We start from the raw sequence: 20,043 nt of genomic DNA, 5'->3' as shown, positions 1-20,043 counted from the left end.
ACTGCGTTGCTTGTAGTGAAATGAAGTATGTTTATTTAGCAAAGCATGCAGGTAGAAGTATTGGAAACAAATGGTTACATATGTCACAATCCTAAAGCATTCTAGAGCAATTTAATTGGTTACTCTGTCACGTAGAGTATCATCGCTCACCCAAAAGCCTTGTAGTGCTTTACAGTCAAGCTTGCTGGGACCCTCCTTTTATGAGACAGATATGCTGTCAGTTTGCCTCCCAGGTATAGGATTCAGCGTGTCTCTTTGCACTCCAGGATATACCAGACCAATCATTCCTCTTCATTCATAAACAAGTCACACCCACCCCAGCCGTTTTGTTTCTTCTTGTTGATATCATCTCAAGGGCTTTGCACTCAATTCACCCTGGCTCTGTATGCAGACACCCTCTCAGCATGAGGTGTACGATACACAAATAGCCAGACATGGAGATAGGTGTCTGGTCTCTACTGCCTGGAAGAGACATCACCAAGGTATGTCCCCCTCCTGGTGACTTGCTTTAACTCAAAGACCTTAAGAATGCTATTTTCAGAATAATTTTAGATCCCATAGCTATTATCCAAACATACATTTTGCAATGATTGACAACCAGCAGGTTGCTGGCTCTCAGTAGAAACCTTCCACGTCAATCTTTGGTGAATGACTATGCAGATATCTGACCCAGGGATCTCTGTAAAACACAATGCAACCCCTCTGTCAGCTGGTACTAAGGGATCCCTGAGCCAGAGGCATATCCATGTTCGCTCTGATCAAGCCAGTGCACTAAACTGAATATAGGTGTAGAAGCATGAGCAGTGCAAGGGGCTAGCCATGCAGAGTGTGGATATCTAATATCTCTGCTGGATATATACTTACGGCAGCTAGCCCTTGCTGCAGTGGCTCAGTGTTATTTTTAGCACACAAGTGTGGCACCTTGAGCTGGAAATTCTGCTCCAAGTATAAATGTACCCTGACACTCTGAAGTCTGGTGCTGTTCAGAGCTGAAAAGCACAGATTTGACAGTCAGTAAATGTGGACTTGGTCTGTAAGTTGCTTGTCACTTGACTTTGTACTACTTGATTTTAATTAATAGTAAGTACAAAGGTGGGACTCTGCTCTTTGACTAAAATGCATGAATAAGATCTGACCTGGCACAGAAATGGAGGAGGATGGGAGGGGGAACTCTAATGCTGTAGCTGACTTATGTCACTGACTGTCTCCATCCATTTCTAGACCATTCATACAAGGGAGCATAGGTCCAACACTCAATCTGTCTGGGGCCAATTGTGGGAGGCCCAGAATGTTCACTCAGAAAACATAAAAGTGATTGCATTTTTACCTCTAGGGTGAATAACTTTCTACTGTCTTAGCATTATGAGCATCTGTTTGTTTGCATAAGTGAAAGGGCACCAATGTCAAATTTCAATGGAATGTAGGGGACTCTAGGACTAAAATGAGCAACACCAGAGTAATGAACAGAACATGCCTTGAAAACATCTGCTTATGAGTAAATGACTCTATTGCTTATGCCTTACAACAATAGTGAGCCTGTCTGGCAGAACAGGAGTGAAGCTGTTCATCCGGCTGTGATAGGTAGATCTCTTCCTGGCCCCCTCAAAAGATCCCTTCCAGCGATGTGACTCTGTTCTCTCATTTCAGTTGTCTCCATCTTCAACACACAAGGCCGTGGGGCCCCTTTGCATCAGACCATTGAACTCCCGTAGCAGCAATGGATGTCTTCTTAATGATCCGTCGCCACAAAATGACCATCTTTGCTGATGCCAAGGAGACTACCACTGTGCAGGAGCTGAAGAAGATTGTGGGGGGCATCCTGAAGAGGCCTCCAGAGGAGCAGCAGCTATACAAGGATGACTGGTTGCTGGAGGATGGTGATAGGACCTTGATAGAATGTGGGTTAAGCAGCCAGACTTCCCGTCCCCATGCGCCAGCCATGGTGGGCTTGGCCTTATTCAGAGCCAGTGAGGGCTCCTTTGAGCCATTGCACATTGACCCCTTCTCCAGCACCCCTGAGCTGCCTGATGTTTTGAAGCCTCAAGATTCTGGCAGCAGCTCCAGCGAGCAGCCCATGCAGTGAAACCAGAATCCGCTGTTCCATCACATAGACATGGTGCTGATCATGCACCAGTCACTGCTGTGTGCTCATTTCACTTGCAGCATTTGAAAACATTATGCCTTGACTAATAAAGCTTTGCTGTTAAACTTCTCTGGGGTGCCAACATCTTCTGTCTCAGTCTCTAGAGAGCCAATTGACAATGATTGTTTGGCTTCCTTGTGTCTTCTCTTTTGTGAAGAGGTGGTGGGGTGTGACAGTCTAGGCAGCAAACTCTTAAACCTCCTTGTCCAGGTCAATGTCCATAGACTTAACCTCAACATTTACTTCTTCCAAGAACAATGACATGAACAAACTCTACAGACAACTGGCATAGCCAGCTTTCCTATGGGGAGTCTTGTTATATTTGGTGTCTTTTTTTCCTAAAGTCCCAACTTCTGGAATCATGTGACCACGTCAGAATCTTCTAGACTTCAAATTGTGGAGAGATGCTTGAAAAAAGGTTAACCCTGATGGCTGAAATACTAGGCAAACCACCACCAAACCTCATGATGATTTTCAAGCCCATCTCCTGACATTCTGGAAGCTGCCTCAGGACTCATGGAGCACCCAGGTGGTAATATTGTACCAGTACAATGTATGTGGTAACAAAACTCTTCACTCTAAAGGTCAGCTCCTAATTGAGAGGAGCTGTTTGACTAAATTATTCAACCATTGAAGAAAATTAACATGCTGGCTACTCAACAGGGGATCCTAAACTAAAATGATAGGAAAAACAATCCACGTGCATCCTCCCACCCTAGAGAGATCCAGGGAGATGAGCCGCTGACAGAAGTGCAACTATTCTAGCTTGGTGCTGATCTTGGGGAACAAGAAAATTATCAGCATTCAATGAGAGAGCTAGAGATGACAGATTGCAAATTAGACCGGGGAGTGTGTAATGATGGCAGCAGAAGGGTCAGTACAGCTGAGGGCTGTAGAGGCATTGCCTGGTGTGACAGGGTAAGAGCATCTCCTAGATGGCTCAGGTAGAACCACCTCTGGATTGACATTCTTGGTATCTCACTGGCCAAGGGAGGTAGCTCCGAGGAGACAGACACTTCATTAGCAGGTTGGAGGGAATCACTTGTACATGCCTAATGCTTAGCATTCCTTTGCTCTTTACTTGGAGAAGATGTGATGTGGTAAGTCTACAGCCAGGTGGTTGGGGGAGGGGGGATGGGAAGAGACGGTCTAAAGTTGTCTGGAGCCCCCTTCTATTAGAAGTATCTGGGTGTAAAAGCTCTGGGGTGAGGGAGGGGAGACCTTTTAACTGCTTTGGGGGGAGACATAGCTAGAAGCAGACTTGCTTTCTTAGAAAATGCCTGAAGGGGGAGGCTGACAGGACTATGGAACTGTCTCTCTAAAGGAAGTGGTGTCAGACCTATGACTAGGTACATTCATGCCTAGAGCAGACACTGGAAACTACACCTCTAGGGGCCTGAATTAGAAGGGGATGGCAGAATAAAACCATAACAGCTCTAGCTGTAATCACTTGATTTAACTAATATAGTGGGATTTCATTCTCTTCCTTTGACTCAGATTGGTATGACAGAGAATTTGCTTTTTAGAACCATGACTCTTCTAATTGTGTTCTGCTCCCCTTGCCCTAGGCTGAGTTTTGTGCTAATATTTTAATTCCTGAATTAAGTTTTTGAAGTGAGATGTTGCTGCTTTGTCATCCTCCCACTCTGCTCTAAGGTGCAATTCATCCTGGTCATTCTTCTGGGCTAGAACAGTCATCACAACTCCCCCTATATCTGCTTGGAGGCTTTCTTAAGTACAGGTTTCAGAGTAACAGCCGTGTTAGTCTGTATTTGCAAAAAGAAAAGGAGTACTTGTGGCACCTTAGACTAACCAATTTATTTGAGCATAAGCTTTTGTGAGCTACAGCTCAACACATCTTTTTTAAAAAAAAAAATGCAGGCCCTGATCCTGCAAGCATTCACCCATGTCAACCACATCTAAATACAAATAAAACTACCATGTGCTCAAAGTTAAGCAATTGTATGTCAACAAGAGCAGGGTCTGGGTTTGCAAGTAGGGTTTGGGAAATACTACAGTACAGAGCAAAGGTGCCATCTAGTGGCTCTGAGGCAAGTAGCTCTCAAACTATATATAGGTTTCAGAGTAGCAGCTGTGTTGATCTGTACCTGCAAAAAGAACAGGAATACTTGTGGCACCTTAGACTAACAAATTTATTTGGGCATAAGCTTTCATGGGCTAAAACCCAATGAAGATGAGCTATTATCAGCAGGAGGGGAAAAAACTTTTGTAGTGATCAAGATGGCCCATTTAGACAGCTCACAAGAAGGTGTGAGGATACTTAACGTGGGGGAGGGAAATAGATTCAATATGGGTAATAACCCAGCCATTCCCAGTCTATATATAACTATAGATAGCAGTTCAAATATTTAGAACAGAGATGGATACAGAGGCCAGTGAGGTTTGAGACCTATTGCATTTGATGGCTCATGTTTTATCCTTTCTCTGGCTCCCCAGAGCCAGTGTGCCCTTCCTTGCTGGGATGAAACAGTCTCCTATTCCCTCATGCACTGGAAGGAGGGGTGGACCACTAGCAATAGACTCCTCTACAAAGGAGGCAGTGAGGAAGCAAGTTCACCCATCAGAAGCAAAATACTGTCATCCAGGACTGATCCCATCATACATCAAAATTATTATAGCTTAAGAGCTATGCATTGCTTTGTTACAATATGATTCTCAAGGGTTGACTATGCCTTAAAATTATAAGGCACAGAAAAGGGACTTGTTGCTAAATCACCCAGCTCTTAACTTCACAGCTCTTGAGAGGGTTGACTTTCCTCCTCACCTGGTAGCTGCAGGATTCCACATCAAAAACAGACTCGCAGTTCTCTTGGTCGTAGCCAACGGGGGTGAGAGCTCTGCCATGGGGAAAGAGAACAAACAGCAGGGTCAGAGCAACAGAGCACCTGCATCATCTGTCTCCCCCCAAAGGCTGGGAGAAAAGCCCCCCAGGCTGCTGTGCTCTCTGTAGGTACTCTGGCAGCAGGAGAGATTCTAAGAGCTGCTGCTGGGCCTTGAGATTTCACCTCTTCTTTCTCCATCCTTCCTCTCTTCTCCTCTTCCCCCCCGCCCCCTTAAATTCCTTTCACCCTCTTGATTAGCTGTGTGACCCTATGATGTGGTGGTTTTACATCTGAAACTAAAACTCCTCTACCTTTTTGGAGTAGGGTCACTGTAAGCTTTTGCAGTTTCTTTGTTCTGCCCTTATCTTCTGCCCCACTCTCCTTCTCTGCATTTCAGGTGACTAGCAACTTCAGCACTAGTGCAGTGAGGGGGTGGGTGTGTATCCCCTATAGTGTTTGAGGGGAAAACATTAACTGGAGTCAGAGCAATTAGTGCCGCAGGCTGGGGCCATGCCCAATTTAGGATTAGTCCCTGCTGAAAGGAATAGGGTGACTGCTAAGGGAAGCACTTTAAAGCAGAAGAAGGGAGGCAAGAGACCTAGAGGGAGAGTAGGCTGTGGGATGCTCCCTCAAGAAGGGGGCTCTGGCAAAAGGGCATGCAGAGCCCCTGGGGAAGGACAGGAGAGGAAGGATCTCCTTTTTGTCTCGGCTCACCCCAGGGTTGGGCACTCTGGAGGCAGCCTGGGAACAGGCAGACAAGGAGTTGGGCCTCCCCCAGGAAAGTGCTGGAAGAGCAGGAAAGTGCTACAGAGCCCAGGATGGGGTGAAGAGTCAGCAGAGGAGTGAACCCAGGAAGGGGCTGGGGGAAAGGGGCCTACAGTCAGGCAGAACAGAAAGTGATCCAGGGAGGCAGCAGACTTTAGCTACTTGCAATGGAATCCTAGAAGTGTAGGACTGGATGGGACCTCGAGAGGTCATCTAGTCCAGTCCCTGGAACTCAAGGCAGGACTAAGTATTATCTAAATGATTCCTGATGGGTGTTTCTGTCTGACCTGTTCTTAAACTTCCACTGATGGAAAGTTCACAACCTCCCTAGGCAATTTGTTCCAGTGCTTAACCACCCTGACAGCAAGTTTTTTCTTAACTTCCAACCTGAACCTCCCTTGCTATGATTTAAGCCTATTGCTTGTCTTAACCTCAGAGGGTGACCATTTTCACCCCCCTCCTTTTATGAACTTAAACTGTTATGCCCCTATCCCTCAGTCTTCTCCAGATTACATACCCAATTTTTTCAGTCTTCCCCTTCTAGACCTTTAATCACTTGTTGCTCTTCCCTGGACTTTGTCCACATCTTTCCTGAAATATGGAGCCTAGAACTGGACATACTACTCCAGCTGAGGCCTGATTAGTGTGGAGTAGAGTGGAAGAATTGCTTCCTGTGTCTCATTTACAACACTCCTGCTAATACATCCCAGAATTGTTTTGGTTTTTTGGTTTGTTTTTGCAAGTGTTACTGACTCATATTTAGCTTGTGATCCACTTTGACCCCCAGATCCTTTCCCACAGTACTCCTTCCTAGACCGTCATTTCCCATTCTATATATATGCGACTGACTGCTCCTACCTCCGTGGAGTACTTTGCATTTGTCCTTAGTAAATTTCATCCTATTTACTTCAGACCATTTCTCCAGTTTGTCCAGATCATTTTGAATTTTAATCCTATCCTCCAAAATCCTTGCAACCCCTCCCAGACTGGTATCCTCCTCATACTTTACAAGTGTACTCTCTATGCCATTATCAGGGCTGGAACCCATAGTGGAGGCAGGGCCTGGGTTCCCCTACAGGCCACTCAGGATGGTGGTGTGAAAGTATCCTAATATAAGTGGATTAGGGACCAACATGCTCTGAAAGCCTTGTGGACTGTTTGGGTTTTTGGGAGGGAGAAGGGGCCCTGTTAACTCCAGAAGTGGTGGAACAGAGGATGACCTGGCTAGAGGGTTGAGTCACAAGAAGAAGCACACCATTGAAGTGCTGGAATGGCCATCCACAGGGGGAGCCAGAAGAGGGGAGCTGATGAGTCATGATTCTATTTGGGGCTAGAAAAGCTGCATTCTTAGAGTGGAAGCACTGGTGGGAAGGCCTAACACAGAGGGCCTAACACAGTAAGGGTATGTCTACATGGCAAAGAAATACTTGTGTTGCTGAGTCTGAGCCAAGGTCAGTTGACTCAGGCTTGTGGGGCTTGGGCTGCAGAGCTAAAAATAGCAGTGTAGATGTTCCCACTCAGGGTGGAGACCGGGCTCTGAAATCCTGCCTCATTGTCAACTTCGAGCATAGATCCTGGACCAGATTCAACAGACTACTCTTTGGCTCATGGAGTTTCTGTAACTATGCACTGGAGCGGCCTGGCTTTCTCTCCATGCTGTGACTGGGGGACAGCATCACAGGAGAGGGCCGTTTGCAACATCTCCCCTCCCATGATGTAGAGGCTATCCTCTGGTTTCAGATCCTGGACGTTGACCCTGGATATGAGAAGCAGGGGCCTATAGATGGAAATCATGGCTCTGAGTTGAGATGGGGGATCTCTCAGTTTTAACCATCCTTCCTCAGCCAGCCAGGCCCATGCAGGATGAAGAGCCTAGGGCTTGAGAATGTAGCTGAAACCCCTTGCAGGTAATCATTCCCCATGAGGGATTAACAAATCTAGGCAAACTCTGGGATGGCATTTATTATCAGGGCGATAGGCTATGTGATTATGTATGTACACCACCTTGTGCAAAGAAGCCTGGTCTTACCTAGGGCCTCTTAGAGCTATGGTAATACAAATGTCAAACAACAATGGTTCAGGTCTTGCTGTTCTGACCAGATTGTGATTCTTGAAGGTGTGGGGGACAGCCAGAATCATGCAGGACTCTGAGCATATTTCAATCTGCTGGCCACTCATGACTTCGTTTTTGAAGTGTCTTTCCATGTTCTTCACTAGAGATGGATCTGAGCCATAAAAGCTGGATCTGGACCCAGTTCTGGGTTTTGAACCCCCGATGTTTATGGCTGTTCTGATCCTGGCTTTTGGCTCAGCCTCTTATGAAGAAAGAAGCCAGTTGTGAAATTCTAATCTGGAGTTTGCAGGAGTAGCTCAGGCTCAGAAGCAAAAGTTCAGGGTTGGTTCAGCCTCATTTCTACTCTATGAGGGCAGAGAGGAAGGACAGTCCAGGGGCTAGGGCTAGGATTGGGAAGGGCTAGCATCTGTGACTTAGTCTGTCTGTGCCACCATTCCCCATCTGTAAAATGGAGATAACAGTATTTTCCTACCTCACCAGGAGTGGAAGGTAGCTGAAGATATATACTAAAGATTGTGAGGTGTTCAGATACTACAGTAATAGGACCAGATAAATACAGTATGTTAAGCAGTAGAGCTGTATTTGGGGGGGGGGCAGGGTTCTGGGGTGTGTATGTAACCCCTTTGGGTGTAGAGAGCATGGCCCCTTTAAATCTTTTTCCTACTAGGGAGGGTGAGCAGTGGGAGAAAGGAGGGAAAATTGCAGGTGTGGCTCTGGAGCCCAGGGAAAGAAGGGAGGCCCTGGACAAAGTGAAGGGGAGAGAGAGAACCTGCCTGGGAAGGACAGGGCGGCCAATCGGGGACACCCCAGGACAGGAGCCACGAGGAGCACTGTGCTGGGGAGGAATTGCCTGAGGACAGGCCAGAGCTGGACCCAGTATCACTGCTGCCCAGAGCTGCATGGGACTGTGAGTACTGGAGCTTGTGACTCTGCTTTGGGAATAAGGAGGGAGGCTGCTAGTTAGTTAAGTGGGGAGGTTGCCGCACTTTGTGGCTTTGCAGAGAGCAGCAGAAGAGGGCACCGGAGTGGCTTGTTGGGGAAAGTTCACTGTTGCCGAAGACTACCAGGAGCACCCAAGACTCGCCATTAAACTGGAACTCTGCTCAGGACTCCTGAACTCTCTGTGCAGACACATTGCTCAGTGTCTGCCCTTTCAGACTGTGCTACCACTGGGCCTATGGGGCCTTGGTTTGGATGCAACCCTGTTCTACTGCTCCCCCTACATTTTCCCCTTGTTGGTTTTCTCCTCTCATCCCTCTGTAAATAAATATCTCCCTTTATTATATCCATTGCACTTTTTGTGTGTGTGTGTTCACTGTAGGGGGGTTTGGAACAGGTGCCCCTGGGGTGGAAGGAATTTTTCCTGCTGCATTCCTGCATGCACCATCTCTTGGCCAGAGCTGCCTGCAGAGCAGACTCCATCTTGGCCACAAGGGCACTAAAGTTACACTTACATGAAGAGTATATTTGTCCAAACCAAATAACTCAGTAATTTTGTTGCACTCACATGTTGCAACAGGACACTACTTCCTGGGCGCAAAAACAGCGTAAGCAATCCTTGGTGTGCCAGTAGACACCAAAATCATGCATCTCTCCATCCCTAAAGCAACCTGGATAGATGAAACATAATACAACTTGTGAAAATACAGAATTAAAACTATATAATAGTGTGCGTATCCCTTGAGCTTGAATTTTGTGCCAAAATCTGCATGCAGACTGGTGCATAAATAAGAATAACCTACCTGGAAATTTCACCCTCGGTCCTAGCCCCAACTGCCTTCTTCAAAGGGCTCCCACTGCAGGTGTTGTACACCTGACCATTTAGCAGCAAATAAGTTTACTAAAGTGTGACATGACATGGCATACCTATGATCCAATGTATATCGTGGTAAACCTACTAGTCCAATTTTCCCCCCTACTGGCACAGACATTTGTTAATTGCCTAATGGAATCCTCAGTTTGCATAGTGGCTCCTACACCAGCCCCTTCTGGGCCACCAGTTTCCCTGTGTCTACGGATCCCTTGGTTGCCAGAACAGCAGTTATAGGCAGCCTACGCAAATTGGGGCAGCCTTCAGGCATAGCCCAAGACAAGTTGACCCTATGGCAGAGGTGGCTAATAGCTCACCTTTGCCCCTATCCAGCCTGAGCAGTGCTAGGAGCTCTATGGATGGACCTGAAGATTTTGTTTCTAAGGTTGTTTTCTGTCTCTAGGAAAATGCAACACAGGGGATTGACTCCAGGTAATCTGGAGACCATTACTGCCAGTGAACCAAAGCTAGGATCCTGAACCAGACCCCCCTGAGAGTCTGACATCCTTCATTAAACTGGAGTGTGGAGGGGAGGGGAACCTTTCTGAATGCTTGTCCTGTTGCTCCCCCTTTTTTTTTTCCCCACCAGGTTGAATTTATTACCCTACCCTCATTCCAACCCATTGTTTCATGTCCCTCCTTCCCTCCCCACCTACTGTGAATGGACAGTGACTAAAATGGACAAAACCAGCCTGGCCTTGTATTCTATTCTAAGTGCCTTCTACAATGTTGAACATAGAATAGTTGAGGGTTTGCAGTTCCTACCTTTTTTGTTGGATACTTGCTTGTCTGGGATGGGTTCATAAAAACACTGGGCACTGGATAAAGTCATTGCAATGACAAAGGTAAGAAGGAAGCTCAAGAAATGCATCTGTATAAGAGAGAAGCAGCAGCATCATAATAATTAGGCAGAAGCGAACAATGATAATTAGTAGTAGAGTTGAGTAACTTGCAATGAATAATTTGTCTGCTTAACATAGCCTCTTTCTGCCAGCAATGTATCCATGACCAGATCTCAATTTCCTCAAATGCACTTGTTATGAAACTATCCAACAATGGGTTTAGTGATTTATCTCTAGGAGCTTGCTGAATTTATTCTCTGTTTGATCTGCATTGGCTAGTCAAGACTGGCTAGATAAGTTGCTTGATCTTGTTTCTGGTCCCTGAGCCAGAAAGTATAGCAGAGGAGCAGGTTGCTGTACACAACTGCATTGGATTTCACTAATCATTGGCATAGTGAATCCCTCCAATCCCTCTGTGCTGGGTAAAACTGATCAGCCAAAATGACAAACTCTTTAATTAAAGGATCACACCCACTGAACTCAAAGAAGAACTATGGGTGTGGTTTTTTTTTTTTTAAGACATTTAACATGGTTTCTTAGAGAGTTCATTGTGGGGAAAACAAAACAGTGATATCATGCTGAAACCCACTGTTCCTGAGTCCTTGTGACTCCATGTAGGGAAAAGGAGCTCCCAACTCTTCCCAGTGACCATCTCTAGTGAGACAAAGCTGAAGACATCTTGGGCAGTCACAGGAGCAAGACAGTACGTTGTAAGACTGCCACTAAAATCCCATTGCTCAGAGCCAGTGTCAGCAGAGATCTTCCTCTCACCGATAGTTACCCCCTCCTACAACTGCTACACACATGGTACAAATTCAAGGTGAATTACAATCCATTTTCTATCTAACTGGCATCCTACCTGTAACTTGTCAGATTTGGCTTCAGACCAATCACAGAGGCACATAACGCATTCAGTGGCTCTGCACTGACCAATCAGTAGCCTGAGAACTAAGAAGCTGACACAGGATCTCAACTGCACTCAGATGAGCATGTTCCCTCTCCTGAGCATGTGCCTTCTACATGTGCACACTAGTGCAAGGCATAGGCATCAACTCCATGGGTGCTCCAGCCCGTGGGTTCTCTGCACCCACCGGCAACCAAGCTCCTCACCACCACCTCGCCTTCTCCTCTGCCTCCTTCCAGAGCGCCGCATCTCCACTCTGCTTCTCACCACCAAACAGCTGTAGCAAGCGCTGGGAGGGGGGAGGAGCAGGAATGTGGTGTGCTCAGGGGAGGGGCTGGGGAATTGGGGAAGGAGTCGAATGGGGCAGAGTTGGGGAAGGGGGGGCGGGAGGGGGTGGAGTTGGGGCAGAGACTTTAGGGAAGGGTTTGGAATGGGGGCAGGGCAGGGGGCAGAGGGGGGTTGAGTACCAGAAGAAGTTGGCACCTATGGTGTAAGGTGTCCCAGTCTGACCAGGCCCTTTTCCTACAGCTCAGTGGAGGAAGAGTGTGTGCGATGGCATAGGCCAACCCCACTTTGGGCCAGTGGAACTCATTGCCAGGGGATGTTGTGAAGGGTAAAACTCTAAGGGGGATCAAAAAAGAACTAGATAAGTTCATGAAGGATAGGTCCATCAAAAGCTATTAGCGAAGGTGGTCAGGGATGCAACCCCATGCTTTGCATGTCCTTCGCCTCTGACTGCCAGATGCTGGGAATACATGAATGCACCTGGCATTGGCCACTTCTGGCAGACAGGTTATTGGGTTAGCTGGACCGTTGGTCAGACCCAGTATGGCTGTTCTTATGTTCAGAAGGGGTTAATGAGTGCCTGAGAACACAATCCTCCCTGTTACACCTGGTGTCTGGACCAAGGAGTTAAAAGGGATTAACTGGCTCAGGTCAGGGGCTGACTAGGAAGGAGAGCAGATGGCTGGCTGTCACGTGGTGCCAAGACAGAGCAAAGTAGGAAGCGGTCCAGAGATGCAGCAAGAGGCAGCAGAGCCAGGCCTCGACGGCCTGTGAAACAGTCCCTGGATAGGAACACAGAGGAGAGGGAAGGCCTGGGTTCACCTGTGGGTCCACCAAGGAAGGTGAAGCAGATCCCCTTGGCAAGGGGCATGGGCTATTGAAACCCCTTATAGCAGGGGTAAGGACTAGTGAGTTGACGGAGGACCCAGCCTGAGGCAGACAGACTATTATTTGTTGGGCTATTTGTTTACCCTGGGAGGGGTGGGACGCTACATGTGACCTGGCCAGAAGGCTGAGCCGCAAGAAGAGGTGGGCGACTGCAGGGCTGGAATGGCTGTCAGCGTGGATGCAAAAGGAGGAGAGCCCACTCTGGTGTGCTCAGCCACGAGGGGGCGTGCCAGGTGGTGAGTCACACTCGTATGGGGGCAGCACAAGCACTGGGAATACAGGTGTATGGCTTTAAAATCCAGTTTGTGTGATTCTGACCTTTTCTTTCCCTGAATGTTCCTGCCAGTTAACTTCAACGGCCCAACTGTTCGGGGTCAGTGAACCCAGACAGGATGAGAGCGCAGCCAAAGTGAGTCCATTTGCAGGCAGGGTGAAGCCTTAAGTGAGGTGTGGCATTGCCAACAACTGCAGCTTAAACAAAGAAGTGCCCCATCACAGCTGCAGGTCTGCATGTTTGGATCCTCCTGGAAGAGGTCTGGTTACCTGAGGGAGCTCCTCCTCATGTGCCTCAGGGTGAGTGAGAGCAGATTCAAGTTCAGTGGGTTCAGATTTTGCTTTTCATTTTGCTGGTGCAAATCTGGACTGGCTCCACTGAAGTCAATGTTATGGAGATGAGAATCTGGCTCAAAGGAATTACACTGGTGTCAAACTAAGATCAAAAACAGACCCCTTCAGTACAGTTGTGGAATCCCAAGTCAGTACAAACACCATTAAAAAGAAAACAAGGGCATCCAGTGATGCTAGTGCACTGATATAACTGAGGATGTAAATGCGTAAGGGACAGGAATTTAAAATTATAAGCATTTAGCAGCCACAGTACTACACGACAGAACTTTATTAAGGCATAAAGAGGGAAGGATGGTTTAATGGTTAGGGCTCTACCCTGGGATTTGGGAGACCTAGGTTGAATTTCCTTCTCCACCATAGAATTCCTTCATGACTGTGGGCATGTCATTTAGTCTTTCTGTGCCTCAGTTTCCCATCTGTAAAATGGGAATAATAGCACATCCCCACATTGCAGGGGTGTTGTGAGGATAAATACTTTAAAGGCGGTGAGGTGCTCAGATACCATGGGAATGGTAGTACCTAAGACAGATAACATTTCATGCCTAAGATTTTCAAATCTAAAGTTAGGATCCTAAACTTATAGTTGGGGTCCTAAGTCAGTGTTCTGATTTTTTATAAGTGCTGAGTGCCCCTGCAGCTCCTATTGAAGTAAATGGAGTTGTTCCTACTTACAGCCAGGGCTGAATTTGGCCCAATATGTGCAAGGCGTGGTACTGAATTACTGCTGGTGAAGCTGTTGTGCTTGTAGCTTTGAACTTCCTACCTTTTAAATTTAAGAGTTAAATTCTCAACCCTGATGTTACAGTGATTGTGTGAAAGGGTCCATAGCAGTCAGTACTGTGGAAAAGTTCAGGCAGACACAGAAGTCCTACAGACCATATGCTTAATAGCTGTTGCACATAATAGATGCTAAAAGCAAAAAGAAAAGTCTGATTTTTCCTGGTGCGTGGCATCTGCATTTCCCTTGACTACCATTACAAATTCTCAGCACCTCTGAATTCAGGCTATAAATGAATCATGGTGAAAGAAGTAAACCTTATCCTTGCTGTTGAGACTGCCAATCATGATGGTGTCTTTTAGTTATGTGGATCCCTGTGTACTAAGAAATGGACAGAGATCACCGAACATAGAGACAAATAAACTGCTGATCAGGGGGTAGTGATTTTTCGTCGTACCATCTCATCCAGAATTGAATTCAAACCAGTAACCAAGAGATAGAAAGCTTAGTGACATGCTGAATATTTGGTAAGTGTGTGTGCGTGCACACACACATTCATATTCAGGGCCAAATTCTCCCTTCACTTATGTGTATGTAATTTCCACCAAAGACAGTGAAAGTTGTACATGTATTATCAAAGGCAGACTTTGACCCTTTGTCTTCCATCAGACCCAGCTGCATTGACTTGGAGTGAATATGCCCTAGATCAATATAGGCTAATGTTACAGTAGCCAGCCTGTAATTAGCCCCCATAGCCTTCTAGATCTGTTTTTTTAGAATAAGAGATACTTTCAGCAGCCTAAAGTCTCCTAAAACCCATCAAGTTACAGACATATAATGTATCTACTTCAGCAAACACTTTTAAAATTTATTGGTAAGATATTAAATACATTAGCTTTCACTAATCAATCCATATTGTAACATTAAAATAAATAACAGCATATGCCTCCCATCATACCTTTAAAATCTGGAGTGCACACTTTGACTTCCCTCTGCAAAGTGCTTCTCTTCCAAAGAGCACCCAGTTGTGCTTGCAGAGTCTATTTCAAGGACTTCCCTTCTTCCCACCCCCCACACTCGTTTTGAGCCACCTGAATATTAATCCACGCTTGCACAAAATCACTTATCTTTGTGCTCAGAGGTGTAGCAACCAGTCCCTAGGGACACCACTTTGCTCCAGGATTCAGGGACAATTTCAGGGTCTCTAGTAACAGTAGTGAGGGGAAAACCCTTAAACCGATAACTCTTTCTATTTGTTTCCACACTCACATCCACCAAGAACAGCAGCTGAAAGTCAGAATCGAGGTGGAAAATAGTCAGAGGTGGCTGTTTCATGGCTTGATACAACATTCAATTAGATGTTAGCTCCCAAACCTAGAGCAAGAATAGAGGTGGGTCACTGTTGCCAAATTCAAAATGAGGTCTGGAATCTCCCATGTATAAAGGGTGTATGGAGTTGGGGACTCACTGAGCTAGAGACCAGCTGTGAATTTCAAATCCTGGCCTGTTTTCTGAACCATCCCCACCTGCACTTTCTGGGTTTGGGTCTGGGGCTTTGGATTAGGCTTTAACAAAAGCCAGTGTCCCTTTTATTCATCATTGCTCAACTTTCTATGCCCCTGATCTTGAGCTTCTGACTGTCACTTCCTGTCATTTCACCAAAATCCGACAACCCCCAGCAATGTAAGCAGTAGAGAGGTACACCCTCTCCCGCTTGCTTGCACTTCAAACGATCAGTTCATTCATACCCTTTGTAGTAAGAAGAGGGCCTGAAACGTAAGGCCTTGTATCAGAGGCCTGGTATGAGGCCTGAACTAAAGCAGTGATCAAAACTTTGCTGAAGCAAAGTCAAGTTGTGAGCAAGAGGCAGGCCCTGCTCACAGAATTTGGTAAGCACAGGGCTGATACTGCAAAAACACATATTCCTGAGAGGTGCTGGGCACAGAGCATTCATACAAGCACATTCCAGAAAGGTGGCACCAAAGCACCTCGATACCAGCACATTCCCCAAAGATAACAGGAACACATTGACCCATCCTAATAAGGTCAGGATGACAGCATGATGGATAGAGATGTTTTGATCAAACCAACAAATACATCAGAGGGTGGCACCTAGAGATGTCCGGGGTGATATGTAACTTGTTTGTATTTGTGTATAAATATGTATCTCAGAGGGAGTGTCTTTGGCTGGCCTCGGGGATAATGGAAAGTCCCACCATTAACTGAGCTAGTCCATTGCAACGGGCATACATGTGTTAGTGTAACTGTAACCATTGAGCCAGGACATTAGGACCCTGCTTCATTGATGACAAAATTGACCAAGTTCCTTTGCTATGAACCGAGTCTGTGGATTTACTGGGCAGTTTGATTGGAGCCTGCTGTACAGGCTATCTGGGCAGAGGCAGTACAGCACGCAGAAAGAACACAGACACGCACACACAGCCAAACATCTGACCACACCCTTCTGTATCCGTAGCCGTAAGGCCAGCCCACCATCAGAGCATAAAACTCCTTCAGTTACAATCTGTGTGTTCAGGAAGTGTTCTCTTCCCCACCAGGCACCAGTCGTCAAATGATCTCACTGCAAATACCAGACTGTCCTGTCCTGATCCTGTTGTTTAGCTTGCCATCCTATGTCATGTCTCAGGTGAACGGAATATTTTCCCTTTGATGTTTTGTCCTATCAGTCATCTGGAGCAGTTTTATGCTATCAGCTCTTCCCATTCAGTAGTAGGGCTACGCTTCCACTTTCTGGTCTTTGGCAATTATAAACTGGGTTGTCCTTTTAAGAATCTGAATTTTGAGTTTAAAGGGTTCCCTTTAATCAATTTCTTGGCTTTTGTGTCCACTGACACACCTAAATTGACCCTCTTCCCTGGGTTCTGGAAGAAGAATTTTTGTTCATACAACCCACTGAAAAGGTCTTTCTTTGTCTCCCCCTTTAAGGCTGTACACAGCTAAGGCAGAATTTCTGCTAGACTATAAGTTTTCAGGTGTCTGTTTGTTCTCTGTCTTGATGGATTGATGGTCCTGCAGTCTTGTAAGCATACTTTGAATTCAGAATTGTTTGGCTTTCTGAGAAGAGGTTTTAATACTTTTGTCCTCATGCTATTATTACTAACTTACAAATGTATCTGTCTTCCCATCCATCATCTGTTTTTGTGTGCCAGGCTAGTGCTTTACAGATGCTTCCATCACCATGGTATCTAGGTGCCAAAAAAGCATGTCAATATTTTTTATTTTTTAAGGAGGAATTTCCTTAACTTTTTCAATAGGATTTTGTAAGAATTACAAACTGGACAGTCTCTATGTAAAAGAATAAATGGACACAAATCAGATGTCAAGAATTATAACATTCATAAACCAGTCGGAAAACACTTTAATCTCTCTGGTCACTCGATTTCTGACCTAAAAGTGGCAATTCTTCAACAAAAAACTTCAAACCCAGACTCCAATGAGAGACTGCTGAATTGGAATTAATTTGCAAATTGGATACAATTAACTTAGGCTTGAATAGAGACTGGGAATGGTTGAGTCATTATACAAAGTGAAACTATTTCCCCTTGTTTATTCCTCCCACCCCGCCACTGTTCCTCAGACGTTCTTGTTAACTCCTGGAAATGTGCTGGAAATGGCCCACCTTGATTATCACTTCAAAAGGTTTTCTCTCCCCCCACCCCACTCTCCTGCTGGTAATAGCTCATCTTAAGTGATCACTCTCCTTACAATGTGTATGATAAACACCCATTTTTTCATGGTCTGTGTGTATATAAGTCTCCTCACTGTATTTTCCACTTTATGCATCCGATGAAGTGAGCTGTAGCTCACGAAAGCACATGCTCAAATAAATTGGTTAGTCTCTGAGGTGCCACAAGTACTCCTTTTCTTTTTGCGGCTACAGACTAATACGGCTGCTACTCTGAAACGTGTTATTACCAGCCCACCAATGTACTTTACAAGTCAGTGGATGCAGAGCTGTAGGTCCAGTGGAACCTCTGAGACATACCATATCCTGCAGCGTGTCTTTTACCCTATTTATATTGTTTTATTTAATCAATTGAGTCTTTCATTAATTACTTTTCTGCTCTGGGACCAATGACTTTAGCACAGTTAACGAATGTAGTAACCTGGACTCCTGTGTGTTAGTCTGCTAGACTTAGAAAGACCTTTATAAATGCCATCAGATGTTTGGTGAACTCAATAAAGTTAACCAGACACAGCAAAGCACATAACTTTAACCAGCAGAGGAGTCCTGTTGACTTCAACTGTTAATCATGGGCTTAAATATACACTTAGTCCTTTTTTGGAGTGGGGGACTGGTGAACTTTGTAAAGTCTGCCAAAACCTGATGAAGCATTCAAAGATTCAGAATGCAGAACTTCTGAACAGGTATCCAGGCTTGCTCGAGCTAGCCCCATGCACTACATCTCATCAAAGACTCTTGGCTGATACGTGTTTGACATTTCTAGGCCTCAGCATTTTTGAGAACCATAACTGTTGTTCACGCTGCGGAACGTTGCTATGGCTGCTCAGTTTCTGGCGCGCCGATGTCAGCTGCACTAGCGGTGGGTGCAACGGCTGACTCGGCGTTGTTCATATAGAAAGACCACAGGGGCTCGGTTCAGTGGCAGAGGCACTTGGCCAGGTTTATGGTCTATGAAGCACGGTCTTAGCGCCCTGGCTCCGTGGTTACAGGTAGCCTAGGGAAGTGGTTCTCACCCAGGGTACGTGTTCCCCCTGGGGACACGTAGAGGTCTTTCAGGGGGTACACCGACTCATCTAGATACTTGCCTAGTTTTAAAGCAGGCTACACAGAAAGCACATGCGAAGTCAGTACACACTACAATTTCATACACAGAAAGTGAGAAAGTCAGCATTTTTTCAGTAACAATGCACTGTGACACTTTTGTATTTTTATGTCTGATTTTGTAAGCAGGTAGTTTTTAAGTGGGGTGAAACTTGGGGTACGCAAGACAAATCAGATTCCTGATAGGGATACAATAGTCTGGAAAGATTGAGAAGCACTGCACTAGGGTGATCAGATGTCCCGATTTTTATAGGGACAGTCCCGATATTCAGGGCTTTGTCTTATATAGGTGCCTATTACCGCCCACCCCCATCCCCATTTTTCACATTTGCTATCTGGTCACCCTAAGGTACACTAACATACATACGCCCGCAACAATGGTACCCGCTCAGTCAGTGCACCAGGATGCTGCTCCCTCGGTGAGTGCAAAGATACCCCTCTTATGACTTCTCCCTTTATACATCGATACAAGCAATTTACATATTACATTCCACTTCATCGGATGCATTCAGTGGAAAATACAGTGAGGGGATTTATATACATAGAGAACATGAAACAATGGGTGTTACCATACACACTGTAACGAGAGTGATCACTTAAGGTGAGCTATTACCAGCAGGAGAGCGGGGGTGGGAACCTTTTGTAGTGATAATCAAGGTGGGCCATTTCCAGCAGTTGACAAGAACGTCTGAGGAAAGCTCACCTTAAGTGATCACTCTCGTTACAGAGTGAATGGTAACAGCCATTGTTTCATGTTCTCTATGTATATAAATCTCCCCACTGTATTTTCCACTGAATGCATCCGATGAAGTGAGCTGTAGCTCACGAAAGCTTATGCTCAAATAAATTTGTTAGTCTCTAAGGTCCTCCAAGTCCTCCTTTTCTTTTTGCGAATACAGACTAACACGGCTGCTACTCTGAAACCTGTCATATTACATTCCGTATACTTTTTGTTACTATCCTGTACCTTGTACCTGCAAGTTTGAACAAAACTTCCTCATCCCTTATCTAGTCATCTCCTCCTTATCTTACAAGGGGTCTGTGTGTCCCTGTACCATCTCCTAGGAATGTGTTTACGCAGTTACTTGAGAGCTCTGGATGTTCCTATGCCATCCTCTCAGCTCAGGAATGTGCTTGCTTATAGAATCATGGAATATCAGGGTTGGAAGGGACCTGAGGAGGTCATCTAGTCCAACTCCCTGCTCAAAGCAGGGCCAATCCCCAATTTTTGCCCCAGATCCCTAAATGGTCCCCTCAAGGATTGAACTCACAACCCTGGGTTTAGCAGGCCAATGCTCAAACCACTGAGCTATCCCTCCCCTGATAGATTGCTACTT

At 45.8% G+C, this 20,043-nt stretch overlaps 1 pseudogene across 1 annotated transcript; it reads left to right on the top strand.

Annotated features, from left to right (window-relative positions):
- Positions 1-1,677: 1,677 nt before the first annotated feature.
- On the top strand, positions 1,678-2,083 carry LOC311524492 (elongin-B pseudogene; annotated as a pseudogene). The gene has a single exon. The product of its transcript is annotated as an elongin-B pseudogene (transcript).
- The last annotated feature ends 17,960 nt before the right edge of the window (positions 2,084-20,043 follow it).

The sequence above is a fragment of the Lepidochelys olivacea genome (genome assembly GCF_965140295.1).
Source record: "Lepidochelys olivacea isolate rLepOli2 genome assembly, chromosome: 7".
Taxonomy (NCBI): Eukaryota; Metazoa; Chordata; order Testudines; family Cheloniidae; genus Lepidochelys; species Lepidochelys olivacea.
The sequence above is the reverse complement of the archived record's forward strand: the minus strand, read 5'-3'. Positions and strand labels throughout refer to the sequence as shown.